This window comes from Theropithecus gelada, chromosome 7a (assembly GCF_003255815.1).
Source record: "Theropithecus gelada isolate Dixy chromosome 7a, Tgel_1.0, whole genome shotgun sequence".
Classification (NCBI taxonomy): domain Eukaryota; kingdom Metazoa; phylum Chordata; class Mammalia; order Primates; family Cercopithecidae; genus Theropithecus; species Theropithecus gelada.
Window position 1 is genome coordinate 39,503,679 of NC_037674.1, and position 7,677 is coordinate 39,511,355.

The window sequence follows — 7,677 nt, forward strand, 5'->3', positions numbered from 1 at the left end:
GACAGAGTCTCGCTCTTGTCACCCAGGCTGGATTGCAATGGCACAATCTCAGCTCACTGCAACCTCCACCTACCGGGTTCAAGCAGTTCTCCTCCCTCAGCCTTCCAAGTAGCTGGGATTACAGGTGCCTGCCCCCGCACCTGGCTAATTTTTGCATTTTTGGTAGAAACAGGGTTTTACCATGTTGGCGAGGCAGGTCTTGAACTCCTGACCTCAGGTGATCTGCCCACCTCAGCCTCCCAAAGTGCCGGGATTACAGGTGTGAGCCACCGTACCTGGCCAGAGAATGTTATTTAGAAACCAAGATCTGGGTGCCAAATGTGCTTCTTGTTACTGGAATGTCATTGCCTCTAGGCTCTCACCATACAGTGCAAAGATACATATATAGAGATAGATAGATTTATAGAAACAAGATAGGGTAGAGATACCTGACATAAATAGATATTAAAAATCATGAATTCACACTGATGCTTTGAGTGCGGACCTGTAGGTTTATTCCAGTCTGCCCCTGCCCCCTTTTCCATGTTGTTAACTGTTTCCCCCAGAGAGACAAAGATTTCGGGCTGCTTTGTTAAGTTCCATCTGATGATCATTCTGACTTAAGTCTTATTTTTTTTCTTATTTCCTTGGAATGATGTCTCCTCTGGTTTCAGAACTTCCTCCTCTGCTTCCTGTATCTTGAGGCTGGCGGGGCCAGTTGTCTTTAGGGCTTGTGCATTTTTGTAAAGAGCTTGCACGTGTGGAAATCCAGTAGGCCAGTAGTGGGTTAGGGGTACTGAGCCAGAAGCCTCTACAAGGAATAATAGGAGCACAAAGGAAGAAGGTGGTATTCCAGCTGGGGACCCAGCGGGGAGAACTTTGTGGAGAACCTGATGCTTGAACTGAGTCTAAAAGGTGTAAAAGTGTTTGTTGCTTCTACCTCCCTGTCTGTCTGGCAGTGTGAGGTAGGCGCCTCTAGGGAAATGTGGTTTGGTGTGGGTGAAGTCAGTGAGGCCCATGGAGAAAAATGAGCAGGAGCCACATCACAGGGGTGCCTGATAGGACCAGGGCGGCACTTTCCACATTACCATTGTCGCTTCGTGATCTGGACACACCAGAAGGCGGGAGACTGGAGGCAGGAAGAGCAGGCAGGCTCATCCCTACCCTCAGGAGAGCTGAGAAGGGCAGGTACAGTGGGGCCAGAGCTCAGGAGAGTTTCGGAACCACTGAGATCCGGTCCCTGATTTGATGAGAGGCCTGAGGGGAGAGGGAGGTAGCTAGCATGCCCCGCAGCCTTCTGGCTCAGACACTGGGTAGACAGTGAAGCCCTTTGTAACACATGAGGCAATAGGTTTGGGGCAGATGGGAGGGAAGCAGTGGTGGGGGCAGTGAGTGCTGAAGGTGTTTAAGAAGCGGCTCTGGGCCAGGCACAGTGGCTTACGCCTGTATTCCTAGCATTTTGGGAGGCCAAGGTGGGAGGATCACTTGAGCCCAAGAATTTGAGACCAGCCTGGGGAATATAGTGAGACCCTGTCTCTACAAAAATAAAAACAACTAGCTGGGTGTGTGGTGGTGCATGCCTGTAGCCCTAGCTACGCAGGAACATCGCCTGAGCCCAGGAGGTTGAGGCTGCAGTGAGCTACGATTGTGCAACTGCACTCCAGCCTAGGTGACAGAGCAAGATCTTGTCACCAAAAAAAAAAAAAAAAAAAAAACCGCTCTGGACTGGAAGGGAGGCCAGTTGCTTTAAGTAGGGGAGATAGAGTAAAAGGAGGCTTTGATTTATTTAAAGGTGGGGCAAACTTAAGCATGTTAATAAAATTCAGAGAAGAGAAAGAGAATGACTATCAGAGCCATGTTTGGAAGAAAATGCAGTCCAGAGCACAGGAAGGGGACCTGTGTTCAGAGGGTGCCTCACTGCTGAGGCCACAGGAAAGAATCTGTAGGTGGAGGGGAGGCTGAAGAGGGGAAGTTTCATGCTTGATTATTAAAATTTTCTGAGATAGGAATGTCGTATTTACCTATTTAAGCCAAGTGGTTTAGATAAAAGGTATGGAGACAAGTCGACATTTCCCTGCTTTCCCCTTGGCTAGTTCAGCATTTGGGCTCCAGAGTGCTGAAGATGAGGACTGGACTTCGAGCTGGTGTGATCCCAGTATTCGCTGTCAGTACTCAGTGACAGAATAAATGAGAGAAATGGGAATAAGACAGAATTGTCGCTTATACAAAAATGTTAGCAACTGTTAGCTCTTCCCAGAAGATTTTCATTCTGAATGCTTCTGAAGCTGAGAACCCTAAAAAAAAAAAAAAAGTATTTGAAGCAACTCAAGTTTTAAAAAAGGAGAGGAACTCATGGAAATCTCAGGATGGGGCCAAGATGTGGCTGGAGAGTGCGTGGTGCTGGAGGGCATGTCCTTTGCTGAGCACACTCAGGGCCCACGGGAAGCCCATAGACTTCAGGGACGTGAAGGCCCAAGGTGGTGGGATTTTCCCCAGCAGTACTTGGCAGCCTAGCAGGAAGGGGAGGGCGGGAGAAGATGATGGGGATCCCCGGCTCCAAGCATAGGAAGACACATCTGTGCTACAGCGTGCATATGCCTGGATATACACTCTGTCTTTGGAGACACTGGCTAAGATTCTCTGTTCCGTGTTTGGACGGGGTCATGCCTGATCTGAGATAAATGGACAAGAACAACTGAACCTGTCTTCTGGTGCACGTGTCACCTGCCGATACGGCATCTTGTGATAAAGTTGGGTGATGTACAGTCTCCACCAAATGGTAAACTCTGGGGTCTTACGCCTTTATAACTTCATGGCCCCGGCAAAGGTTCAGGCTCAGAACAGGTATCAAATAGATAACTGTCAAATGATGGTTCCCTAGTCACAGGCTCTGCCACCTGGCATTCATACTGTCTGTGAGAGGACCCAGGTCACCCTTCCCTCTTTATCTCCCAGTGCCGACACCTCATGGAAACTGGTTGCAAATGTGCTACTTCTCAGTTCTGTGTGGCCCGAGGAGGCTGGGTTAATGCTGGGCTTGGTACCTTAAGCACCCTTTCTCCCTTCCCCATCTTCAGTCTCAGAATTACACCTGGCTGAAGCAGGCATTTTCCAATGCCCTAGATGAGAGTATAGGTGTAAGGAGATGGGGCGCATTTGCCTGTGTGTCAGAGCATTCACCGAGGATCCTCACAGGCGCTTCTAGAAACCAAATCCTTGAAGATGACTAACCAGAAATGCCCATCATAGCACTGTTTACAGTTGCAAAAACCGAAGCCAATTAAAATGTCCATCAGGAGGGGATTAAATGAATTATGGTACAGTTACACCGTTGAATATTTTACAGCCATAGCTCTATTCATTGACAAGGAAAACTCATTTTTGAGTGAAAAAAGCAGGTTATAGAATTGCATGATATTCACATTTATATAAAACTTTATGGGAAGGATGTTGATTGAATTGTTAATAAATATGGTCACCTCTAGAGATGGAAGTTTGCATTACCTTTAATTTTTAATACCATTTTGTATTGCTTAAAATTTCTATGTATTATCGTTAAAATGAGAAAAATCAAATAAAGCTATTTTCATTATGGGAAAACAATCCAGTGCATCCTTTGAGGCCTGCGTGACATACCTCTTCTTCGGGCAGCTTCCCCTGACCCGCCCCTCTGCCCTACCCTGACTGGCGGTGGGCCCCGTGTCCATCGTCCTCTTCAGCCTCTGGTTTTCCTCTCCTGTGTGGTGTCAGCTCTGAGGCGGTCTCCCTGGGGTCCTGGACTGCACTGTCTCTGCCCATCCCGGTGTCCTCCTCCACCTGCAGAGGAGCCTCCGGGGCAATGGCGGCTCCTCAGCTCAAGATCATTGCCGTAGAAGCCTGTGGGCCACTGAGGCCAGATCTGGGAATTTTTCAAGAGATCTGGAAATCTGGCCTAATTTGAGGTTTAATAGGCCTCACCATGGGTGGTAAGACTGGTGCTCAGTGCCCTGGGGAAGCCTGCAGGCCCCACAAGGCTTGCCCCAGACAGGCCTTTCACTCCTTTGGCCCTTGTCTGTTGTGGAAATGCTCCTCTGGCTCTGATGACCAGACCTCGGGTTTTCACCCACCCAAGGCTGCTCAGAGGAAGCCAGCTGCTCGCCCTCCACAGGATGCTCTTTGTCTGGGTCCAGAAAAGAAACAGAAAAACCCTGTCCAATCCGAGACAGGACCTTTCCATAAAGAGATCTGACTGTTTCCAAATGACTGCCCCCTCGGGGCTTCAGAGCTCGCTGCTTCCTCTTCCATTATGAGCGGCAGTGGCAATGGCCACAAGGGCCCAACCCGCAGGTTTCCCCTTAGGGGAGCACCAGCAGCCTCTCAAGAAAAATAGACGAGGCTCCTGCGGCCAGAAGCATGTTCCGGAGCAGGGGACAGACTGCCCATGACCGCCCCTTCCCACTCTCGGGCCTAATTATTAACTATAGTAAGAACTGCCTCTGGGTCCTGAGATAGCTCAAATCCAGTGCTGTCACCCTGCAGGGTATACTCATGACCCACACTAAGGACAGGTTCAGGGAGCTGAAGCAGCTGGCCGTGGTCACACCCCGGAGCTAAGACGAACTCAAGCTCTTCTCATGGCCTCTCTGCCACACCCTATCCCACACAGTCTAGGTATCTAGATGGGGACAGACAAGAGGAACCTGGAAATCAACCCGCTGTTTGTTTTGTTTTTTTTTTTTTTTTTTTTGAGACGGAGTCTCACTCTGTCTTCCAGGCTGGAGTGCAGTGGCGCATCTCAGCTCACTGCAAGCTCCGCCTCCCAGGTTTACGCCATTCTGCCTCAGCCTCCCGAGTAGCTGGGACTACAGGCACCCGCCACCATGCCCAGCTAATTTTTTATATTTTTAGTAGAGACAGGGTTTCACTGTGTTAGCCAGGATAGTCTCGATCTCCTGACCTCATGATTCACCCGCCTTGGCCTCCCAAAGTGCTGGGATTACAGGTGTGAGCCACCACGCCCGGCCCTCAACCTGCTAAGTTTTTTTGTTGTTGTTTTGTTTTGTTTTTGTTTTTGTTTTGAGGCAGAGTTTTGCTCTTGTTGCCCAGGCTGGAGTGCAATGGCACAATCTCAGCTCACTGCAACCTCCGCCTCCTGGGTTCAAGCGATTCTCCTGACTCAGCCTCCCGAGTAGCTGAGATTACAGGCACATGCCACCATGCCTGGCAAATTTTGTATTTTTATAGAGACGGGGGTTTCTCTATTTTGGCCAGGCTGGTCTCGAACTCCCCACTTCAGGTGATCTGCCCGCCTCAGCCTCCCAAAGTGCTGGGATTACAGGCATGAGCCACCATACCCGGCCCTAGGTTGTTTTCTTAAAGACCTGAAGGCATCCACACAGTAGGCCTGTTAAGGACAAGTCCCATTTGTGTACACACCTGAGCTGGTAAGCATTGGAGCTTTTCTGACACCTGTGAGACACTCTTTTCCCCAGATGGGCAGGGGTTGCCCAGTGGAGTAGTAGCAGAGGCTGGAAGACAGAAGCAGCTTTGGTGAGTAGCTGGGGAGCTTAATGGCAGACATGAAAAACTCTACTTGCTGAGAGGGCACCGGCAGCACCCTGGGGACGGCTAGCGTATGAGGCAGGGCCGCCTCCCTTCCAGACCTCGAGGCCTGGAGTTCCTGCCCCTCCTGGCTTCTGCCTGTTGTCCCCAGTTCTTGGTCCCTCAGCTGTCTTCACAATGAGCCCCTATTACTTGAGGGACCCGAGTATGTCTTTGTTTCTTGAACCGCAGTGCTTGGCACACCAGAGGGCCCGCTTGGTTGATTGGCTGACAGGGCTCTGAAAGGCACTGGGAGTTGCTGTATCGCCACACGCAGCCTGGAGAGCTGTGCCGTCAAAGTGCTGGGGTGGCCTCTGCCAGCTCTCCCTGTGCCAGACCTGAGTCGTGTTGTCTGAAGCAGCTGAGCTGCTGCTGTCCTATCTGGGCAGGGGATAGGAGACTTCTAGAAGTGACATTGCTGGCTGGAGTCCCGGGTCTGGGGCCTGCCTGTCCTGGGCCAAGCTTTGCTCTAAGGACTTGGACAAGACATGCTTGTCAGAGGTGCCGTCTAACACAGCCGCTTCCAGTACCCCACCCCCTCATGCCTCGCTTCCCCCTGTTGACAGAAATGAAGACTTTTGACTAACTCAGTAACAATGCTTTTTAGTAGCACTCTTTTTAAAGGACACGTTCCACCAAAATCTAATAAACATAATGATGTTTTTAAATGTTCTATTTTATTATTTTGTAGCAGGACGAGCCGCAGACAAAACTCCTCAGACACCGAAATGAAGGAAGGGGTTTATTCGGCTGGGGGCATCGGAAAGACTCTTGTCTCAAGAGCCGAACTCCCCGAGTGAGCAATTCCTGTCCCTTTTAAGGGCTCACAACTCTAAGGGGGTGCGTGTGAGAGGGTCGTGATCGATTGAGCAAGCAGGGGGTACATGACTGGGGGCTGCATGCACCGGTAATTAGATCGGAACAAAACAGGGATTTTCACAGTGCGTTTCTATACAGTGTCTGTAATCTATAGATAACGGAACCGATTAGGTCAGGGGTTGATCTTGAACTGCCAGGCCCAGGGTGCGGCGCCGGGCTGTCTGCCTGTGGATTTCATTTCTGCCTTTTAGTTTTTACTTCTTCTTTCTTTGGAGGCAGAAATTGGGCATAAGACAATATGAGGGGTGGTCTCCTCCCTTAATTTCAATTTATAAAATGTACTTATTAACAAGGTAATCAGTAGGAACTCTGAGGCTGTTCTGATGAACAGCATAGTTGGTGATTTATATCAACCTCTGCTTCCAGTTTATTTCTTTACTATTTTTGGTTGCACAATATGGAGGAAATCAGAAAAATCCTTATTGCAGTGTTAGTAGTTGAAATTGTTAATTTTTTTTTATGCTGACCTTGCCGTCTCAGGGTACGGAAGAAATAGGAGAATCTGCTTTTGTTGTCAGTGAGTCAGTATCCATCAGGATGAACCATGTCATTGGTAAGACCCTGCCGTTTTTTGCCTACGAAAACAGCAAATTCACATAATTCAGTCAATAATAGCTAACATCTCTCTGCTGTGTGCTGGGCCCCATGCCAAACGCTGTGGAAGCTGCTGTCATTTAATCCACACACCACTCTTGTGTGAGGACCCTGGATAAGGACAGATAAGAACCCTGCACCTCAGGGGGGTTTGTCCAAGGTGATACTGGTGACCTGAGCTGGGCTGGGGTGGAGCAGGCAAGGTCCACCGTGGCTCAGACAGCCCCCAGTGGCTGGGCCCCTCCTGGCCAGTCCACCTCTCCGCTGCCACCCGCCTAGCCCGGGCCCAGAGAAGAATCCCACCTCTGTACCCCGTGGCGCCCACAAGCTCGTGGTCCAGGGGTTGTTTGTTTTCCTAACGAGGTTAACCAAACCTCCCGAGCAGCCTCTGTGGCGCAACAGAAGCCTTGCCGGTGAAAGGGGGCTTTGTGTGACTGCAGTGGGAGCCAGGGCCTGAGCTAAGGCAGGGGCTGTGGGCCAGCCTACCCGTGTGCAGGAATGGGGCAAGTCGGGGGACATCTTCACTCCCCAGCCCTTCCTGCCCTCTGCTCAGGCCTTGGTTCTATTTCCAAGTGGTAAACTGCCAGCTCCCTGCCTGCATAGAGGAGTGAGTGGATCCCGGCCCCCGGCGGGGCTGCTGCAGCC